The 20,727-nt window shown below is 47.8% G+C and overlaps 1 long non-coding RNA gene across 3 annotated transcripts in view; it reads right to left on the bottom strand.

Annotated features, from left to right (window-relative positions):
- LOC138350618 (uncharacterized) overlaps positions 1–19,217 on the bottom strand; it is a 119,576-nt gene extending 100,359 nt beyond the window's left edge. For 2 of the 3 annotated variants that reach the window (XR_011222160.1, XR_011222161.1), the window contains exon 1: positions 19,097–19,210. This is a non-coding gene — a long non-coding RNA (uncharacterized lncRNA). Of the gene's footprint in view, positions 1–19,096 lie in introns of all 3 variants that reach the window. The other variant, XR_011222162.1, reaches the window with a different exon arrangement.
- Positions 19,218–20,727: the final 1,510 nt, after the last annotated feature.

The following is a 20,727-nucleotide window of genomic DNA, read 5'->3' as shown; positions in this document are numbered from 1 at the left end:
AACGCTTTCCTTAGACATCTTTTGACTGTGCCTACCATTCGCTCATAGAACCCACCTTGCCAAGGGGCTCTTGGTGCTATGAATTTCCAGTGACATTGTCTTCTTTGTAAGACTGCTTGCACTTCAGGGTGGTTCCAGACTTCTCGCAAACAACTTTCTCCCGCTACAAAATTAGATCCGTTGTCTGATATCATTAATCTAGGACATGATCGACGGGCAGCAAATCTGCGGAAAGCTTGAATGAAAGCTTCAGCACTCATGTCTGGGGTGACCTCTAAGTGTATGCCTCGGGTTGTAGCACAAGTAAAGAGACAAATGTACGCCTTTACTGGTATATTATCTGGGTTACCAGTGAGGAGTAAGGCTCCTGTATAATCTACTCCAGTGGTTTCGAATGGACGAAGATGAACTACTCGCTCTGTTGGGAGTGGAGGAGGTCCTGGGTAAGGACAGACTCTAGCGTCGTATCTCTTACAGATTACACAAGATTTAATAATGGTCTTAACAGTCTGACGACCTTGAGGAAGCCAGTACCTTTGTCTAAGATCGGTGAGAGTATCCAAAACTCCACCATGTAGGGTACTATATTGATGATGATGTAAGACAAAAAGTTTAGTTATGATGTGATGGCGAGGTAAAAGGATTGGGTTCTTAGTGTCTAAGTCAATCTTTGCATGTAGCAAACGTCCTCCACATCGTAGTATGTTATGAGTGTTGACATCGTACCAGATGCCCAGAGATTTAGTGAGTTTATCCGGAAGATTCTCAAATTCGCTTCCGTAAGTCTCTTGCTGCGCCCGCTTAATCCAATAATGAACGGGATTGGGGAATTTGTGTCGTATTCCTATTTTAGAGAGGAAATCAAACACGTGTGCAGTCACTCGTAACAATTTGCTTAAATTAGAATAATGATGAGGATTAATGGCTAATGTTCGCTGAGGCTCGGGGTCCTTCATGGGAGTGGTGATATTATCACGATGACTTGTGGCTTTTGTTTGGGCCACTGACCACCAACAAGCCATGAAGGTCCGTTGAACCACAGTGAAGATTTGACAAGTTGTTTTAATGTCAATCCTCTCGACAAATAATCTGCAGGATTGTCCTTAGTAGGGACATGTCTAAACTTATAACCTGCGGATAAATCATGAATCTCTCTGACGCGATTACTGACGTAAGGAGTTTTGTTGTTATTGTTTCTTACCCATTGTAAGACTGCCTCGTTGTCTGACCACACTACAATCTCACCAAGGTGGATATTACTGAGTGTATTTGCCAGGCAATGGGCTAACCTTACTCCCACTAGCAATGCCGTCAACTCCATCTGAGGTAAGGATCTCCTTTTGATGGGAGCAACTCTTGCTTTTGATGTGAGTAAAATTGATTGAGCACTGTTAACTAAATAGGCTACTGCGCCATATGCTTTGCCGGAGGCATCGCAAAAAACGTGCAAATTGGTGGGTAAGTTTGGTCCCGAGGCATTACGTGGAAATTTCAAAACACCTAACTGATTAAAATCCGTGGAGAGTATTTGCCATTTGGCTTGTAACTCACTTGGTAACGGATCATCCCATCCCATATGTTGTTGCCAGCACTCCTGCATTAGGAGTTTGCCCCTTATTAATATAGGACTAAGCAGGCCTAAAGGGTCAAATGGTTGACTGACAAATGAGAGCAGTGTCCTCATGGTAAGGGTTGAGTTATCAGTTTGTACTGACTTGACATTCATTTCGTCAGTGTTGGTGTTCCATTCCACACCTAGAACCTTTAAACTACTGGGTACCTGATAATCGGGAAATTCCTTCTCAATTAACTGGTTAAGTAGTTTATTATTTGAGGCCCATGACTGTAGAGGCATATTAGCTCCTAACAGTTCACGGTTAGCCTCATGGTAGATTTCTACCAGATCAGCTTGATTATTAGTTGTCCCCTGGAAATTGTCGACATATAAGTTGTCGCTAATGGTTGCCTTATAAGGGCTGTCTGATTTCCTCAAATGCGTGTCTAAAGTTGCTTGCAAAAGAAACGGTGAGGAGGTAGCACCAAATAATACAGAGGCGAACCGATAGGTGATTATTTCACTGTTAGGATCCAGTGGATCCTTGTACCAGAGGAATTTTGTGTAGTCACGATCTTCCTCCTGCAATCCTACTCGGAGAAAGGCTTTGCTGATGTCAGCAGTGTAGGCAAAAATGCCTGTGCGAAATCGTAACAATACGTCATGTAGCCTTTGTGTTAGGCTAGGTCCCGTTTGGAGACATTCATTTAGAGACACACTATTAGGCTTTACTTTAGCACTGCAATTAAAGACAATACGAATAGGTGTTGTCAGTGAGTCCTTCACCACAGCATGGTGTGGTAAATAATGACCTGTTTTTCGGTCATCGTGTTCAACAACTTCAATGAACTTATTGTTAAGTTGTTGTTGGATAAGTTGGTGATACATGGTTAATTTTTCTGGCTGCTTCTGCAGTCGTGTTAATTGTGACCGCAATTGTGAGGCTGCCATAAAATAATTCACTGGAAGTTGGGGATGATCTAACTTCCATGGAAGTCTTACCCAGTATTGTTTACTTGAGTAGATAACCGTATCCAGATATTGCTGGTGAGTCCATGTATCATCAGGACTTGGTTGCTCAGGGATGATGCCTAACGTATCTAGATCCCACAAACGATGTATTGGCGGGTCAGACTCAATGTCCTCGGCTATTTCCCTGAAGCGTAGGGGTGACTGCTCTAAGCCTAGTCACGCTACAATTACATTATTGGTTTGTTGGTTTGTGGGCGCTGGACTTTGTCTGAAAAGCACGGGTCCTGTGAGCAATTTGCCACCTGCGGACGACAACAAATTCATACCATGTTGTCTAGTGCATCCAGTGATAAACTTGTAATAATGATCCGCGCCTATTAATATTCCAATATCTGTGAGACAATCGGAATTTATTTTATGATCCGCTAGCCTCATGCGGTTTCGCTTAAGATGTCTCGCTGTACGAGCTAATCCTGTGACTTGCAAGTCCGTAGGAATCTTATCTACGACCACAGCATGAATTGGGCTGGCAGAGGATCCTAATCTAACTAGTAGTTTGACTACCTTGTAGTCACGTGGCCCACTATTTGATAGGAAACCAGAAATGTTTAACTTCACACTTTTGGTAGGTTTTAAATTTAAATCATCTACCAACTGTTGTGTGATAAAGGTTTTTTGGGAACCTTGGTCAAAGAGACCTCTACTGGTAATTCGAGATCTTCGATTTATTAATTTAAGCTGAGCAGTAGGTAAGGTAGTACTGTTACCTGACTCAGTAGCGAGTACATTCACTTCGTGATGTACTTTACAATATTGCACTGCAGTAGAATTAGTAAAATTCTCTCCAGTGGTCATAGTAGGTGTAGGGGATTTCCTACATAAGGCGTAGTGATGTACACCCTGTTTACAACGGTTGCAAGTACGTAGTAGTACTGCACATTTCTTGGGATCATGAGAACCCATACATCTAGTGCATTTATGCAATTCCTGTAACCTTTTAATCCTAGCATTATAAGTAGGATAAACTGAACATTGGTATGCAGTATGCTCTTGATTGCAGAGCAGGCACTTTCTCTCTTTGTTTGACTTGTTCTCTTTAGTCGACAAGTCGTGGGTCATCTCAGAAGGAGACACCGAATATGTACCCACATTTCCACTTCTTTTCCCAGTGGATAGTGTGGTTTTTGTTGTGAATTTATTAGACTTATTTGAAGTCTGTTTAGGTTTGATAGTAGTGTCAACTTGAGTTGAGCTACGATGAGAGTTAGTAGAGGAGTTTGTAACCTTCTCCCCGTCTTGATTGGCTCTTTGTCTTTCGACTAAGGTATGTAGACCTTCTGTGATTTCTTTCAGAGTCAAAAAAGTCGTATTGTAAAGAGTACACAACTTATCTAAAGTTTCTCTTGGTAATTTTCGTTTAACAACTACTTTAGTCATCCATTCGGCTGACTGTATTTGGACTTTAAGGCTTAAGGCCTTGAGTAAAGATTCTAACTCTAGTCTGAAATTTTGGAGAGACTCTGTAGAATTATTGGCAGAGGGTAAATCTAGCAATTTTTGAACTAAGACAGTAACAGTTCTCTCCTTGTTATCGTAGTTGGTTTGAAGCAATTGTACAGCTGATGTGTAACCATCACTGGTCAGGGTTATATTGGAGATTACTTTCAAGGCTTCTTTTCTTAACAGGCCTTGTAAATAAGTGAATTTAGTGGTTGGAGGAATGTTAGGTTTAGAGTCTACTGCATCTACGAACTTACTCCAAAAATCATCCCAGCTTTCGTTCTCATCACCAGAGAATGTGGGTATGTTGATTTGAGGTAATTTAACCTCACGATCTGTACGTACAGTGGAAGTTACTGTCAGCTTGTTTTTAGCAATTTGTTTCTTATAGGGTAGAAGTTTAACTCGAATATCTTCTTCATACTGAGCTAACTCATCTATAACCTCATCAAGTTTACTACTCTCTATAGAGGTTGATTGCAGTTCGGTCAAATACAAATTCATGTGTTGCTTAATATGAGCAAATTTGCTTTCAGCAACTTGTAATAAATCCTCTAATTCGAAGTAATCAACCGTTGACTGTTGGGACAGATTTTGACATTTATTAATCTGTCGGGTTAAATGACCTTTCAGACCAACAAGGGTCCTTTTCATATTGGTAGCCGTATCCATCTTGTTGGGTAAAGGCTGATTGGTCAGTAAATACTTATTACTGAGGTAACTGGGATATTGATTCATTCAGTGGATTTCAATATCAATGGGAATAGCCTAATATAATTGTATAGACTATGGATTTACCTACCTAACACAAAATAGCTAGATATTTTGTGCACTGTCTGAATCTCACCACTAGTTCTCGTCCGGTTAGCTCATCTATATCACCATCAGAGTTAATGGAGAAAATCAGCAATACACAAAATAGATACACAAATAATGTATACAAGAGAAATATTATGGAGACACTCCAATCAGAGTTATCTCAAAATTTATCCCACCCTGTAGAGGGTCAGCACAAATAATATAATATATACAACACTGACTAGTTTAGATCTAGTCGTAATAATTCCTAACTAAGAAATATAAAATTATTTAGTCTGGGCTTGTACCAAATTCAGCACAATCTCAGCCTAAATTCTACCTAATAACATGGGTAAAGATTATTGTGTGCAATAAGGTAATATAGTTGTGCTGTATTTTTGGGTTTTTTGTTTTATAAGAGTGCTCTTGCACACACAGGTGAATAATTATGTACAGTTAAGTTTGGCTTGCCAGCCACAGCCTTTTGTGATGGTTGATGGTGTTAATTAACTTGTCAACCACATGCAACCTAGATTCCCCTGACAAATGTACACCGTCTCTAGTCAGGTTCTGTCGGTAAGGTCTGGCTGTAAATTGTATGTATGTGGCATCCAATCTCACTCGTTTTTTCAGCCTGAAATTTATGTACTTAGCAGCTCTCAGGTAGTATTCCGGAGTTACTCCCCAACGATTATCTCGGTTTGGTTGGCGAGGCTCCACTAATGTGAATACTACTGATTCACTGATGAGCTTGAAAGAAGAAATTATGTTTTTGAGGTGTTTGATCACCTCGGCTGGATGAAGAGTGGGGTTGATGTCATTCCCACCTAAGTATATGATGGTTAGATGGTGAGGCCACTCTAACGCAGGTGTTAGGGTGGTGTTATTGTAAAAGTTGTGAGCTGTTGCTCCTGGTGACCTAAAGATTCTCACCTCGGTGTGAGGTATAGGTCTAAGTGTTGTGGGTAATTGGCTATGACCCACTAAAGCCACTTTATACATGAGGTAAAGGTAGCAATATGTTAGTGTGATCTAGGCTAACTGATGTGTTACAATGTTAGTTGACACAATTATTTAAATAGTTAGTCTAGCTTCTATCACACAAGGATTAGTTATTAATGGTTAATATTTTAATTATAAATTTAATGCGTATCCGGTTCGATAAGGACCATAATGTGGGATATTTGGGTTTGATTCTGATTAATTAATAATTAAAATAGTAAATAAAATTACGAAGGACCACCCGCTTTTAAAGTAAAGAGGGAAACTGAGAATTTCAGATCATTAGGTAAAATTCTAGAGAAAACCAGTGACTATGGATATGACTAGAAAGTATGATCATAAGAATAATTAATGGGCTGTATTATTAAAACCAAACTTCAAACACCTACATTGGGGGGTTATTGCTGGAAGTCAGTACGTCCAGGAATCAGTGTGGTTCGTTCACTAATTCTATTAATAATAATCTAATCCTACAATTAATGTTGAATATAATATTATTCATACAACGAAGAACATGAATATGAGCATAATAATGAGTTACAGTAAATCACACATTATGTTATACATTCTGAATGTATCAAATTGCAAAGTTATGAGTAAAAGAAATAAGCCTTAGCTGGTAATAGATTCCTTTAGATAACCCTGGTAGTCCTCTTAATCTCCAAGTCTGGTACACCGACGTAAGACACGGTTAGCATGGGGAAGGCAGCATGAGGAATTCGTCTCTCGTGCTGCAAGATAAATGACTACCAGTAGCAATTGATTTAACTACACAATACATATGCAAGATTATAGATAACTACAGATAGAATTCTAATCACCTGTTATTAGGTGTTGTTTTGCCGCGTGACGTGCAATCACCCTGTCATTAGCACACTTATAAATGATGCATCAAATAAAAGTACTTAACTGTGGGCACTGTGTAAGTATTAAGATTGCCGTAATTACGTATCTCAAATTCAGGTAAGCTTGTCCTGGATTTGTACGTCTCAAGTTGGCTGATCACGTGTCGTCAGGAACCAAGTCTAGGGGTCCCTTATTTAACACCAGCACTAGTTGAAGATATTATCTGCAAGGTCGTTCACGCCTCACAGTGGCGGCTTTCATCTGTGGATGGACACACTTGTCCTATTTGCTGGACAATGGCGTATTCTTATGAGTACGGTGAGCGCAAGTTTTCTTCCTTTCAACTCTGCACGTGTCCACGCACCGACTGAGGATGGCGTCCCCCAACCCACGCCGAGTCGACGTTCATTACACAAATTATTGTCTTGAACATTAATATTTCTCGCATTCGCGCTTGAAACTCTAAAGACTGGACGGGTTTATTATTTAGAGGAACGAAATATTATTATTTACCTATTTAAGAATGGTAAATATATAAGGGAGAGGAATTAATGTCTCCCCATGGCATTCATTGATGACGTTAACACTATCGCGAGGTAGACGGTATAATTCTAACGCTTTATTCGGCTTTTAGTTAGAGAACAATTCGTCTGCAATCAGTTGTCATACAGAATGCTTTAATTATGGAGAATCGTATTTAATTCTCACACAAATTGTATATAATGTGTTTTACTGTAAAGAAATCTGACGCAATACTAGCGTCAGATGACGTGAGAATTCTAGCCTAATGTACAGATGAATTATTAGTACAGGAGAATTCTACGAGTTGTTAATTTTACTTAATACAATATTAATATGGTTAGTAATAAGTAATGAGAATACAACAATGCTGTATTCGATGTTGGAAATATCCAACACCCACAAGCAACACATCAGAGGCCACAGTTGGTACCCACAAGCAACACATCCTGAGGCCACAGTTAGTGCCCACAAGCAACACATCCAGAGGCCACAGTTAGTGCCCACAAGCAACACATCAGAGGCCACAGTTAGTGCCCACAAGCAACACATCAGAGGCCACAGTTGGTACCCACAAGCAACACATCCAGAGGCCACACAGTTAGTGCCCACAAGCAACACATCCTGAGGCCACAGTTAGTGCCCACAAGCAACACATCAGAGGCCACAGTTGGTACCCACAAGCAACACATCAGAGGTCACAGTTATTGCCTACAAGCAACACATCCAGAGGCCACAGTTCGTGCCCACAAGCAACACATCAGAGGCCACGGTTAGTGCCCACAAGCAACACATCAGAGGCCACAGTTAGTGCCCACAAGCAACACATCAGAGGCCACAGTTCGTGCCCACAAGCAACACATCAAAGGCCACAGTTATTGCCTACAAGCAACACATCCAGAGGCCACAGTTAGTGCCCGCAACACATCCTGAGGCCACAAAATTGGTGCCCACAAGCAACACATCCTGAGGCCACAGTTAGTGCCCACAAGCAACACATCCTGAGGCCACAGTTTGTGCCCACAAGCAACACATCCTGAGGCCACAGTTAGTGCCCGCAAGCAACTCATCCAGAGGCCACAGTTAGTGCCCACAAGCAACACATCCTGAGGCCACAGTTAGTGCCCACAAGCAACACATCCAGAGGACACAGTTAGTGCCCGCAAGCAACACATCCAGAGGACACAGTTAGTGCCCGCAAGCAACACATCCTGAGGCCACAGTTAGTGCCCACAAGCATCAAATCCAATGGCCACAATTAGTGCCCACAAGCAACACATCTGAGGCCACAGTTAGTGCCCACAAGCAACACATCCAGAGGCCACAGTTAGTGCCCACACTCAACACATCAGAGGCCACAGTTAGTACCCACAAGCAACACATCAGAGGCCACAGTTAGTGCCCACATGCAACACATCAGAGGCCACAGTTAGTGCTCACAAGCAACACATCCGTAGGCCACACAGTTAGTGCCCACAAGCAACACATCACAGGCCAAAGTTAGTACCCGCAAGCAACACATCCAGAGGCCACAGTTAGCGCCCGGAAACAACACATCAGAGGCCACAGTTAGTACCCGCAAGCAACACATCAGAGGCCATAGTTAGTGTCCACAAGCAACACATCAGAGGCCACAGTTAGTACCCGCCAGCAACACATCCAGAGGCCACAGTTGGTGCCCACAAGCAACACATCCAGATGCCACAGTTAGTGCCCATAAGCAACACATCAGAGGCCACAGTTAGTGCCCACAAGCAACAATCCAGAGGCCACAGTTAGTGCCCGCAAGCAACACATCCAGAGGCCACAGTTAGTGCCTACAAGCAACACATCCAGAGGCCACAGTTAGTGCCCACAAGCATCACATCCAGTGGCCACAGTTAGTGCCCACAAGCAACACATCGGAGGCCACAGTTAGGGTCCACAAGCAACACATCAGAGGCTACAGTTAGTGCCCACAAGCAACACATCAGAGGCCACAGTTAATGCCCACAAGCAACACATCCAGAGGCCACAGTTAGTGCCCACAAGCAACACATCCTGAGGCCACAGGTAGTGCCCACACGCAACACATCAGAGGCCACAGTTAGTGCCCACAAGCAACACATCAGAGGCCACAGTTAGTGCCCACAAGCAACACATCAGAGGCCACAGTTCGTGCCCACAAGCAACACATCATAGGCCACAGTTATTGCCTACAAGCAACACATCCAGAGGCCACAGTTAGTGCCCGCAACACATCCTGAGGCCACAAAATTTTTGCCCACAAGCAACACATCCTGAGGCCACAGTTAGTGCCCACAAGCAACACATCCTGAGGCCACAGTTAGTGCCCACAAGCAACACATCCTGAGGCAACAGTTAGTGCCCGCAAGCAACACATCCAGAGGCCACAGTTAGTGACCACAAGCAAAACATCCAGGGCCACAGTTAGCGCCCACAAGCAACAATCCAGAGGCCACAGTTAGTGCCCGCAAGCAACACATCCAGAGGCCACAGTTAGTGCCCACAAGCAACACATCTAGAGGCCACAGTTAGTGCCCACAAGCAACACATCCTGAGGCCACAGTTAGTGCCCACAAGCAACACATCCAGAGGACACAGTTAGTGCCCGCAAGCAACACATCCAGAGGACACAGTTAATGCCCGCAAGCAACACATCCTGAGGCCACAGTTAGTGCCCACAAGCATCAAATCCAGTGGCCACAGTTAGTGCCCACAAGCAACACATCTGAGGCCAAAGTTATTGCCCACAAGCAACACATCCAGAGGCCACAGTTAGTGCCCACACTCAACACATCAGAGGCCACAGTTAGTGCCCACAAGCAACACATCAGAGGCCACAGTTAGTGCCCACAAGCAACACATCAGAGGCCACAGTTAGTGCTCACAAGCAACACATCACAGGCCACAGTTAGTACCCGCAAGCAACACATCCAGAGGCCACAGTTAGCGCCCGGAAGCAACACATCAGACGCCACAGGTAGTACCCGCAAGCAACACATCAGAGGCCACAGTTAGTGCCTGGAGCAATATTATCAGAAGCCACAGTTAGTGCCCGCAAGATTCACATCCAGATGCCACAGTTAGTGCCCACAAGCAACACATCAGAGGCCACAGTTAGTGCCCACAAGCAACACATCAGAGGCCACAGTTGGTACCCACAAGCAACACATCCAGAGGCCACACTGTTAGTGCCCACAAGCAACACATCCTGAGGCCACAGTTAGTGCCCACAAGCATCACATCCAGTGGCCACAGTTAGTGCCCACAAGCAACACATCGGAGGCCACAGTTAGGGCCCACAAGCAACACATCAGAGGCTACAGTTAGTGCCCACAAGCAACACATCAGAGGCCACAGTTAATGCCCACAAGCAACACATCCAGAGGCCACAGTTAGTGCCCACAAGCAACACATCCTGAGGCCACAGGTAGTGCCCACACGCAACACATCAGAGGCCACAGTTAGTGCCCACAAGCAACACATCAGAGGCCACAGTTAGTGCCCACAAGCAACACATCAGAGGCCACAGTTCGTGCCCACAAGCAACACATCATAGGCCACAGTTATTGCCTACAAGCAACACATCCAGAGGCCACAGTTAGTGCCCGCAACACATCCTGAGGCCACAAAATTTTTGCCCACAAGCAACACATCCTGAGGCCACAGTTAGTGCCCACAAGCAACACATCCTGAGGCCACAGTTAGTGCCCACAAGCAACACATCCTGAGGCAACAGTTAGTGCCCGCAAGCAACACATCCAGAGGCCACAGTTAGTGACCACAAGCAAAACATCCAGGGCCACAGTTAGCGCCCACAAGCAACAATCCAGAGGCCACAGTTAGTGCCCGCAAGCAACACATCCAGAGGCCACAGTTAGTGCCCACAAGCAACACATCCAGAGGCCACAGTTAGTGCCCACAAGCAACACATCCTGAGGCCACAGTTAGTGCCCACAAGCAACACATCCAGAGGACACAGTTAGTGCCCGCAAGCAACACATCCAGAGGACACAGTTAATGCCCGCAAGCAACACATCCTGAGGCCACAGTTAGTGCCCACAAGCATCAAATCCAGTGGCCACAGTTAGTGCCCACAAGCAACACATCTGAGGCCACAGTTATTGCTGACAAGCAACACATCCAGAGGCCACAGTTAGTGCCCACACTCAACACATCAGAGGCCACAGTTAGTGCCCACAAGCAACACATCAGAGGCCACAGTTAGTGCCCACAAGCAACACATCAGAGGCCACAGTTAGTGCTCACAAGCAACACATCCAGAGGCCACACAGTTAGTGCCCACAAGCAACACATCACAGGCCACAGTTAGTACCCGCAAGCAACACATCCAGAGGCCACAGTTAGCGCCCGGAAGCAACACATCAGACGCCACAGTTAGTACCCGCAAGCAACACATCAGAGGCCACAGTTAGTGCCTGGAGCAATATTATCAGAAGCCACAGTTAGTGCCCGCAAGATTCACATCCAGATGCCACAGTTAGTGCCCACAAGCAACACATCAGAGGCCACAGTTAGTGCCCACAAGCAACACATCAGAGGCCACAGTTGGTACCCACAAGCAACACATCCAGAGGCCACACTGTTAGTGCCCACAAGCAACACATCCTGAGGCCACAGTTAGTGCCCACAAGCAACACATCAGAAGCCACAGTTGGTACCCACAAGCAACACATCCTGAGGCCACAGTAAGTGCCCACAAGCAACACATCCAGAGGCCACAGTTAGTGCCCACAAGCAACACATCAGAGGCCTCAGTTAGTGCCCACAAGCAACACATCAGAGGCCACAGTTGGTACCCACAAGCAACACATCCAGAGGCCACACAGTTAGTGCCCACAAGCAACACATCCTGAGGCCACAGTTAGTGCCCACAAGCAACACATCAGAGGCCACAGTTGGTACCCACAAGCAACACATCAGAGGTCACAGTTATTGCCTACAAGCAACACATCCAGAGGCCACAGTTCGTGCCCACAAGCAACACATCAGAGGCCACAGTTAGTGCCCACAAGCAACACATCAGAGGCCACAGTTAGTGCCCACTAGCAACACATCAGAGGCCACAGTTCGTGCCCACAAGCAACACATCAAAGGCCACAGTTATTGCCTACAAGCAACACATCCAGAGGCCACAGTTAGTGCCCGCAACACATCCTGAGGCCACAAAATTGGTGCCCACAAGCAACACATCCTGAGGCCACAGTTAGTGCCCACAAGCAACACATCTTGAGGCCACAGTTTGTGCCCACAAGCAACACATCCTGAGGCCACAGTTAGTGCCCGCAAGCAACACATCCAGAGGCCACAGTTTGTGTCCACAAGCAACACATTCAGCGCCACAGTTAGCGCCCACAAGCAACACATCAGAGGCCACAGTTAGTGCCCGCAAGCAACATATCCAGAGGACACAGTTAATGCCCGCAAGCAATACATCCTGAGGCCACAGTTAGTGCCCACAAGCATCAAATCCAGTGGCCACAGTTAGTGCCCACAAGCAACACATCTGAGGCCACAGTTAGTGCCCACAAGCAACACATCAGAGGCCACAGTTAGTGCCCACAAGCAACACATCAGAGGCCACAGTTAGTGCCCACAAGCAACACATCAGAGGCCACAGTTAGTGCCCACGCGCAACACATCAGAGGCCACAGTTAGTGCCCACAAGCAACACATCAGAGGCCACAGTTAGTACCCACAAACAAAACATCAGAGGCCACAGTTAGTGCACACAAGCAACACATCCAGAGGCCACAGTTAGTGCCCACACGCAACACATCAGAGGCCACAGTTAGTGCCAACAAGCAACACATCCTGAGGCCACAGTTAGTGCCCACAAGCAACACATCCTGAGGCCACAGTTAGTGCCCACACGCAACACATCAGAGGCCACAGTTAGTGCCCACAAGCAACACATCAGAGGCCACAGTTGGTACCCACAAGCAACACTTCCAGAGGCCACATAGTTAGTGCCCACAAGCAACACATCCAGAGGCCACAGTTAGTGCCCACAAGCAACACATCCTGAGGCCACAGTTAGTGCCCACAAGCAACACATCAGAGGCCACAGTTAGTGCCCACAAGCAACACATCCTGAGGCCACAGTTAGTGCCCACAAGCAACACATCCAGAGGACACAGTTAGTGCCCGCAAGCAACACATCCAGAGGACACAGTTAATGCCCGCAAGCAACACATCCTGAGGCCACAGTTAGTGCCCACAAGCATCAAATCCAGTGGCCACAGTTAGTGCCCACAAGCAACACATCTGAGGCCACAGTTATTGCTGACAAGCAACACATCCAGAGGCCACAGTTAGTGCCCACACTCAACACATCAGAGGCCACAGTTAGTGCCCACAAGCAACACATCAGAGGCCACAGTTAGTGCCCACAAGCAACACATCAGAGGCCACAGTTAGTGCTCACAAGCAACACATCCAGAGGCCACACAGTTAGTGCCCACAAGCAACACATCACAGGCCACAGTTAGTACCCGCAAGCAACACATCCAGAGGCCACAGTTAGCGCCCGGAAGCAACACATCAGACGCCACAGTTAGTACCCGCAAGCAACACATCAGAGGCCACAGTTAGTGCCTGGAGCAATATTATCAGAAGCCACAGTTAGTGCCCGCAAGATTCACATCCAGATGCCACAGTTAGTGCCCACAAGCAACACATCAGAGGCCACAGTTAGTGCCCACAAGCAACACATCAGAGGCCACAGTTGGTACCCACAAGCAACACATCCAGAGGCCACACTGTTAGTGCCCACAAGCAACACATCCTGAGGCCACAGTTAGTGCCCACAAGCAACACATCAGAAGCCACAGTTGGTACCCACAAGCAACACATCCTGAGGCCACAGTAAGTGCCCACAAGCAACACATCCAGAGGCCACAGTTAGTGCCCACAAGCAACACATCAGAGGCCTCAGTTAGTGCCCACAAGCAACACATCAGAGGCCACAGTTGGTACCCACAAGCAACACATCCAGAGGCCACACAGTTAGTGCCCACAAGCAACACATCCTGAGGCCACAGTTAGTGCCCACAAGCAACACATCAGAGGCCACAGTTGGTACCCACAAGCAACACATCAGAGGTCACAGTTATTGCCTACAAGCAACACATCCAGAGGCCACAGTTCGTGCCCACAAGCAACACATCAGAGGCCACAGTTAGTGCCCACAAGCAACACATCAGAGGCCACAGTTAGTGCCCACTAGCAACACATCAGAGGCCACAGTTCGTGCCCACAAGCAACACATCAAAGGCCACAGTTATTGCCTACAAGCAACACATCCAGAGGCCACAGTTAGTGCCCGCAACACATCCTGAGGCCACAAAATTGGTGCCCACAAGCAACACATCCTGAGGCCACAGTTAGTGCCCACAAGCAACACATCTTGAGGCCACAGTTTGTGCCCACAAGCAACACATCCTGAGGCCACAGTTAGTGCCCGCAAGCAACACATCCAGAGGCCACAGTTTGTGTCCACAAGCAACACATTCAGCGCCACAGTTAGCGCCCACAAGCAACACATCAGAGGCCACAGTTAGTGCCCGCAAGCAACATATCCAGAGGACACAGTTAATGCCCGCAAGCAATACATCCTGAGGCCACAGTTAGTGCCCACAAGCATCAAATCCAGTGGCCACAGTTAGTGCCCACAAGCAACACATCTGAGGCCACAGTTAGTGCCCACAAGCAACACATCAGAGGCCACAGTTAGTGCCCACAAGCAACACATCAGAGGCCACAGTTAGTGCCCACAAGCAACACATCAGAGGCCACAGTTAGTGCCCACGCGCAACACATCAGAGGCCACAGTTAGTGCCCACAAGCAACACATCAGAGGCCACAGTTAGTACCCACAAACAAAACATCAGAGGCCACAGTTAGTGCACACAAGCAACACATCCAGAGGCCACAGTTAGTGCCCACACGCAACACATCAGAGGCCACAGTTAGTGCCAACAAGCAACACATCCTGAGGCCACAGTTAGTGCCCACAAGCAACACATCCTGAGGCCACAGTTAGTGCCCACACGCAACACATCAGAGGCCACAGTTAGTGCCCACAAGCAACACATCAGAGGCCACAGTTGGTACCCACAAGCAACACTTCCAGAGGCCACATAGTTAGTGCCCACAAGCAACACATCCAGAGGCCACAGTTAGTGCCCACAAGCAACACATCCTGAGGCCACAGTTAGTGCCCACAAGCAACACATCAGAGGCCACAGTTAGTGCCCACAAGCAACACATCCTGAGGCCACAGTTAGTGCCCACAAGCAACACATCAGAGGCCACAGTTAGTGCCCACAAGCAACACATCCTGAGGCCACAGTTAGTGTCCACAAGCAACACATCAGAGGCCACAGTTAGTGCCCACAAGCAACACATCCAGAGGCCACAGTTAGTGCCCACAAGGAACACATCAGAGGCCACAGTTAGTGTCCACAAGCAACACATCAGAGGCCACAGTTAGTGCCCACAAGCAACACATCAGAGGCCACAGTTAGTGCCCACAAGCAACACATCCAGAGGCCACAGTTAGTGCCCACAAGCAACACATCAGAGGCCACAGTTAGTGCCCACAAGCAACACATCAGAGGCCACAGTTAGTGCCCACAAGCAACACATCAGAGGCCACAGTTAGTGCCCACAAGCAACACATCAGAGGCCACACAGTTAGTGTCCACAAGCAACACATCAGAGGCCACAGTAAGCGCCCACAAGCAACACATTTGTAGGTAATCCCAGCTTACGTTTGAAATATTTGCATATTGTCCTGGGGACCATTCAGGCTTGTTCGCATTTGTGCTCCTCACGTGTGCCCCAAAGAATGAGGTGATTTGGTAAAATACTATGCCCAAGATTACTATCCGAGTGCCGGCGGTGGGGTGGTTCAAATAGCCTCGGCTATCACCTCATTATGTCCGGTCGTGATGGTCAAGTGGATTAAGGCGTCTTGTACATACCAGTAGCGTTGCTCCTGGGAGTATGGGTTCGAGTCACTTCTGGGGTGTGAGTTTTCAGTTGCATATTGTCCTGGGGACCATTCAGGCTTGTTCGCATTTGTGTTCCTCACGTGTGCCCCAAAGAATGAGGTGATTTGGTAAAATGCTATGCCCAAGATTACTATCCGAGTGCCGGCGGTGGGGTGGTTCAAATAGCCTCGGCTATCACCTCATTATGTCCGGTCGTGATGGTCAAGTGGATTAAGGCGTCTTGTACATACCAGTAGCGTTGCTCCTGGGAGTATGGGTTCGAGTCACTTCTGGGGTGTGAGTTTTCAGTTGCATATTGTCCTGGGGACCATTCAGGCTTGTTCGCATTTGTGTTCCTCACGTGTGCCCCAAAGAATGAGGTGATTTGGTAAAATGCTATGCCCAAGATTACTATCCGAGTGCCGGCGGTGGGGTGGTTCAAATAGCCTCGGCTATCACCTCATTATGTCCGGTCGTGATGGTCAAGTGGATTAAGGCGTCTTGTACATACCAGTAGCGTTGCTCCTGGGAGTATGGGTTCGAGTCACTTCTGGGGTGTGAGTTTTCAGTTGCATATTGTCCTAGGGACCATTCAGGCTTGTTCGCATTTGTGTTCCTCACGTGTGCCCCAAAGAATGAGGTGATTTGGTAAAATGCTATGCCCAAGATTACTATCCGAGTGCCGGCGGTGGGGTGGTTCAAATAGCCTCGGCTACCACCTCATTATGTCCGGTCGTGATGGTCAAGTGGATTAAGGCGTCTTGTACATACCAGTAGCGTTGCTCCTGGGAGTATGGGTTCGAGTCACTTCTGGGGTGTGAGTTTTCAGTTGCATATTGTCCTGGGGACCATTCAGGCTTGTTCGCATTTGTGTTCCTCACGTGTGCCCCAAAGAATGAGGTGATTTGGTAAAATGCTATGCCCAAGATTACTATCCGAGTGCCGGCGGTGGGGTGGTTCAAATAGCCTCGGCTATCACCTCATTATGTCCGGTCGTGATGGTTAAGTGGATTAAGGCGTCTTGTACATACCAGTAGCGTTGCTCCTGGGAGTATGGGTTCGAGTCACTTCTGGGGTGTGAGTTTTCAGTTGCATATTGTCCTGGGGACCATTCAGGCTTGTTCGCATTTGTGTTCCTCACGTGTGCCCCAAAGAATGAGGTGATTTGGTAAAATGCTATGCCCAAGATTACTATCCGAGTGCCGGCGGTGGGGTGGTTCAAATAGCCTCGGCTATCACCTCATTATGTCCGGTCGTGATGGTCAAGTGGATTAAGGCGTCTTGTACATACCAGTAGCGTTGCTCCTGGGAGTATGGGTTCGAGTCACTTCTGGGGTGTGTGTTTTCAGTTGCATATTGTCCTGGGGACCATTCAGGCTTGTTCGCATTTGTGTTCCTCACGTGTGTCCCAAAGAATGAGGTGATTTGGTAAAATGCTATGCCCAAGATTACTATCCGAGTGCCGGCGGTGGGGTGGTTCAAATAGCCTCGGCTATCACCTCATTATGTCCGGTCGTGATGGTCAAGTGGATTAAGGCGTCTTGTACATACCAGTAGCGTTGCTCCTGGGAGTATGGGTTCGAGTCACTTCTGGGGTGTGAGTTTTCAGTTGCATATTGTCCTGGGGACCATTCAGGCTTGTTCGCATTTGTGTTCCTCACGTGTGCCCCAAAGAATGAGGTGATTTGGTAAAATGCTATGCCCAAGATTACTATCCGAGTGCCGGCGGTGGGGTGGTTCAAATAGCCTCGGCTATCACCTCATTATGTCCGGTCGTGATGGTCAAGTGGATTAAGGCGTCTTGTACATACCAGTAGCGTTGCTCCTGGGAGTATGGGTTCGAGTCACTTCTGGGGGTGTGAGTTTTCAGTTGCATATTGTCCTGGGGACCATTCAGGCTTGTTCGCATTTGTGTTCCTCACGTGTGCCCCAAAGAATGAGGTGATTTGGTAAAATGCTATGCCCAAGATTACTATCCGAGTGCCGGCGGTGGGGTGGTTCAAATAGCCTCGGCTATCACCTCATTATGTCCGGTCGTGATGGTCAAGTGGATTAAGGCGTCTTGTACATATCAGTAGCGTTGCTCCTGGGAGTATGGGTTCGAGTCACTTCTGGGGTGTGAGTTTTCAGTTGCATATTGTCCTGGGGACCATTCAGGCTTGTTCGCATTTGTGTTCCTCACGTGTGCCCCAAAGAATGAGGTGATTTGGTAAAATGCTATGCCCAAGATTACTATCCGAGTGCCGGCGGTGGGGTGGTTCAAATAGCCTCGGCTATCACCTCATTATGTCCGGTCGTGATGGTCAAGTGGATTAAGGCGTCTTGTACATACCAGTAGCGTTGCTCCTGGGAGTATGGGTTCGAGTCACTTCTGGGGTGTGAGTTTTCAGTTGCATATTGTCCTGGGGACCATTCAGGATTGTTCGCATTTGTGTTCCTCACGTGTGCCCCAAAGAATGAGGTGATTTGGTAAAATGCTATGCCCAAGATTACTATCCGAGTGCCGGCGGTGGGGTGGTTCAAATAGCCTCGGCTATCACCTCATTATGTCCGGTCGTGATGGTCAAGTGGATTAAGGCGTCTTGTACATACCAGTAGCGTTGCTCCTGGGAGTATGGGTTCGAGTCACTTCTGGGGTGTGAGTTTTCAGTTGCATATTGTCCTGGGGACCATTCACGCTTGTTCGCATATATATATATATATATATATATATATATATATATATATATATTTATATATATATATATATATATATATATATATATATATATATATATATATATATAGTGCTTGAGTAAATAGGCTGATTTATATGGAGCTTTGTCAACTTTTGTAGTTAAATTTCTAAATATAATTAAATAATAAAGATGCATTTACCAAATACCTTGATGATAAAAGATCCCTTTTAGCAGCAGGAGACCTAAGCGCTAACGGGACCCCAAGATAATTAAAGCTTGAGGAGCGTTGTATGTACACGTCCGTCCGCGGTGGAGGCTGGTGAAACACTGAGGAGTTGGTCGGTTGGCGTCTCTGGACGGGAGGACGGGTGCTGCCTTCTGGTGGTGGAGGGCAGCTTTGTGGTGGTGGTGGAGGGCAGCTTTGTGGTGGTGGTGGAGGGCAGCTTTGTGGTGGTGGTGGAGGGCAGCTTTGTGGTGGTGGTGGAGGGCAGCATTGTGGTGGTGGTGGAGGGCAGCTTTGTGGTGGTGGTGGAGGGCAGCTTTGTGGTGGTGGTGGAGGGCAGCTTTGTGGTGGTGGTGGAGGGCAGCTTTGTGGTGGTGGTGGAGGGCAGCTTTGTGGTGGTGGAGGGCAGCTTTGTGGTGGTGGTGGAGGGCAGCTTTGTGGTGGTGGTGGAGGGCAGCTTTGTGGTGGTGAAGGGCAGCTTTGTGGTGGTGGGGGGCAGCTTTGTGGTGGTGGGGGGCAGCTTTGTGGTGGTGGTGGGCAGCTTTGTGGTGGTGGTGGAGGGCAGCTTTGTGGTGGTGGGTGGTGGTGGAGGGCAGCTTTGTTGTGGTGGTGGAGGGCTGCTTTGTGGTGGTGGGTGGTGGTGGAGGGCAGCTTTGTGGTGGTGGTTGGTGGTGGTGGAGGGCAGCTTTGTGGTGGTGGGTGGTGGTGGAGGGCAGCTTTGTTGTGGTGGGTGGTGGTGGAGGGCAGATTTGTGGTGGTGGTGGAGGGCAGCTTTGTGGTGGTGGAGGGCAGCTTTGTTGTGGTGGGTGGTGGTGGAGGGCAGCTTTGTGGTGGTGGAGGGCAGCTTTGTGGTGGTGGTGGAGGGCAGCTTTGTGGTGGTGGTGGAGGGCAGCTTTGTTGTGGTGGGTGGTGGTGGAGGGCAGCTTTGTGGTAGTGGGTGGTGGTGGAGGGCAGCTTTGTGGTGGTGGAGGGCAGCTTTGTGGTGGTGGAGGGCAGCTTTGTGGTGATGGAGGGCAGCTTTGTGCTGGTGGAGGGCAGCTTTGTGGTGGAGGTGGGCAGCTTTGTGGTGGTGGAGGGCAACTTTGTGGTAGTGGAGGGCAGCTTTGTGGTGGTGGTGGGCAGCTTTGTGGTGGTGGAGGGCAGCTTTGTGGTGGTGGTGGGCAGCTTTGTGGTGGTGGGTGGTGGTGGAGGGCAGCTTTGTGGTGGTGGAGGGCAGCTTTGTAGTGGTGGGTGGTGGTGGAGGGCAGCTTTCAGGTGGTAGTGGGCAGCTTTGTGGTGGTGGAGGGCAGCTTTGTGGTGGTGGAGGGCAGCTTTGTGGTGGTGGAGGGCAGCTTTGTGGTGGTGGTGGGCAGCTTTGTGGTGGTGGGTGGTGGTGAAGGGCAGCTTTGTGGTGGTGGAGGGCAGCTTTGTGGTGTTGGTGGGCAGCTTTGTGGTGGTGGGTGGTGGTGGAGGGCAGCTTTGTAGTGGTGGTGGGCAGCTTTGTGGTGGTGGGTGGTGGTGGTGGGCAGCTTTGTGGTGGTGGGTGGTGGTGAAAGGGCAGCTTTGTGGTGGTGGAGGGCAGCTTTGTGGTGTTGGTGGGCAGCTTTGTGGTGTGGTGGGCAGCTTTGTGGTGGT

Source organism: Procambarus clarkii, chromosome 46, assembly GCF_040958095.1.
Source record: "Procambarus clarkii isolate CNS0578487 chromosome 46, FALCON_Pclarkii_2.0, whole genome shotgun sequence".
Classification (NCBI taxonomy): domain Eukaryota; kingdom Metazoa; phylum Arthropoda; class Malacostraca; order Decapoda; family Cambaridae; genus Procambarus; species Procambarus clarkii.
Note: the sequence above shows the minus strand (reverse complement) of the source record. Positions and strands in the feature narration are given on the sequence as shown.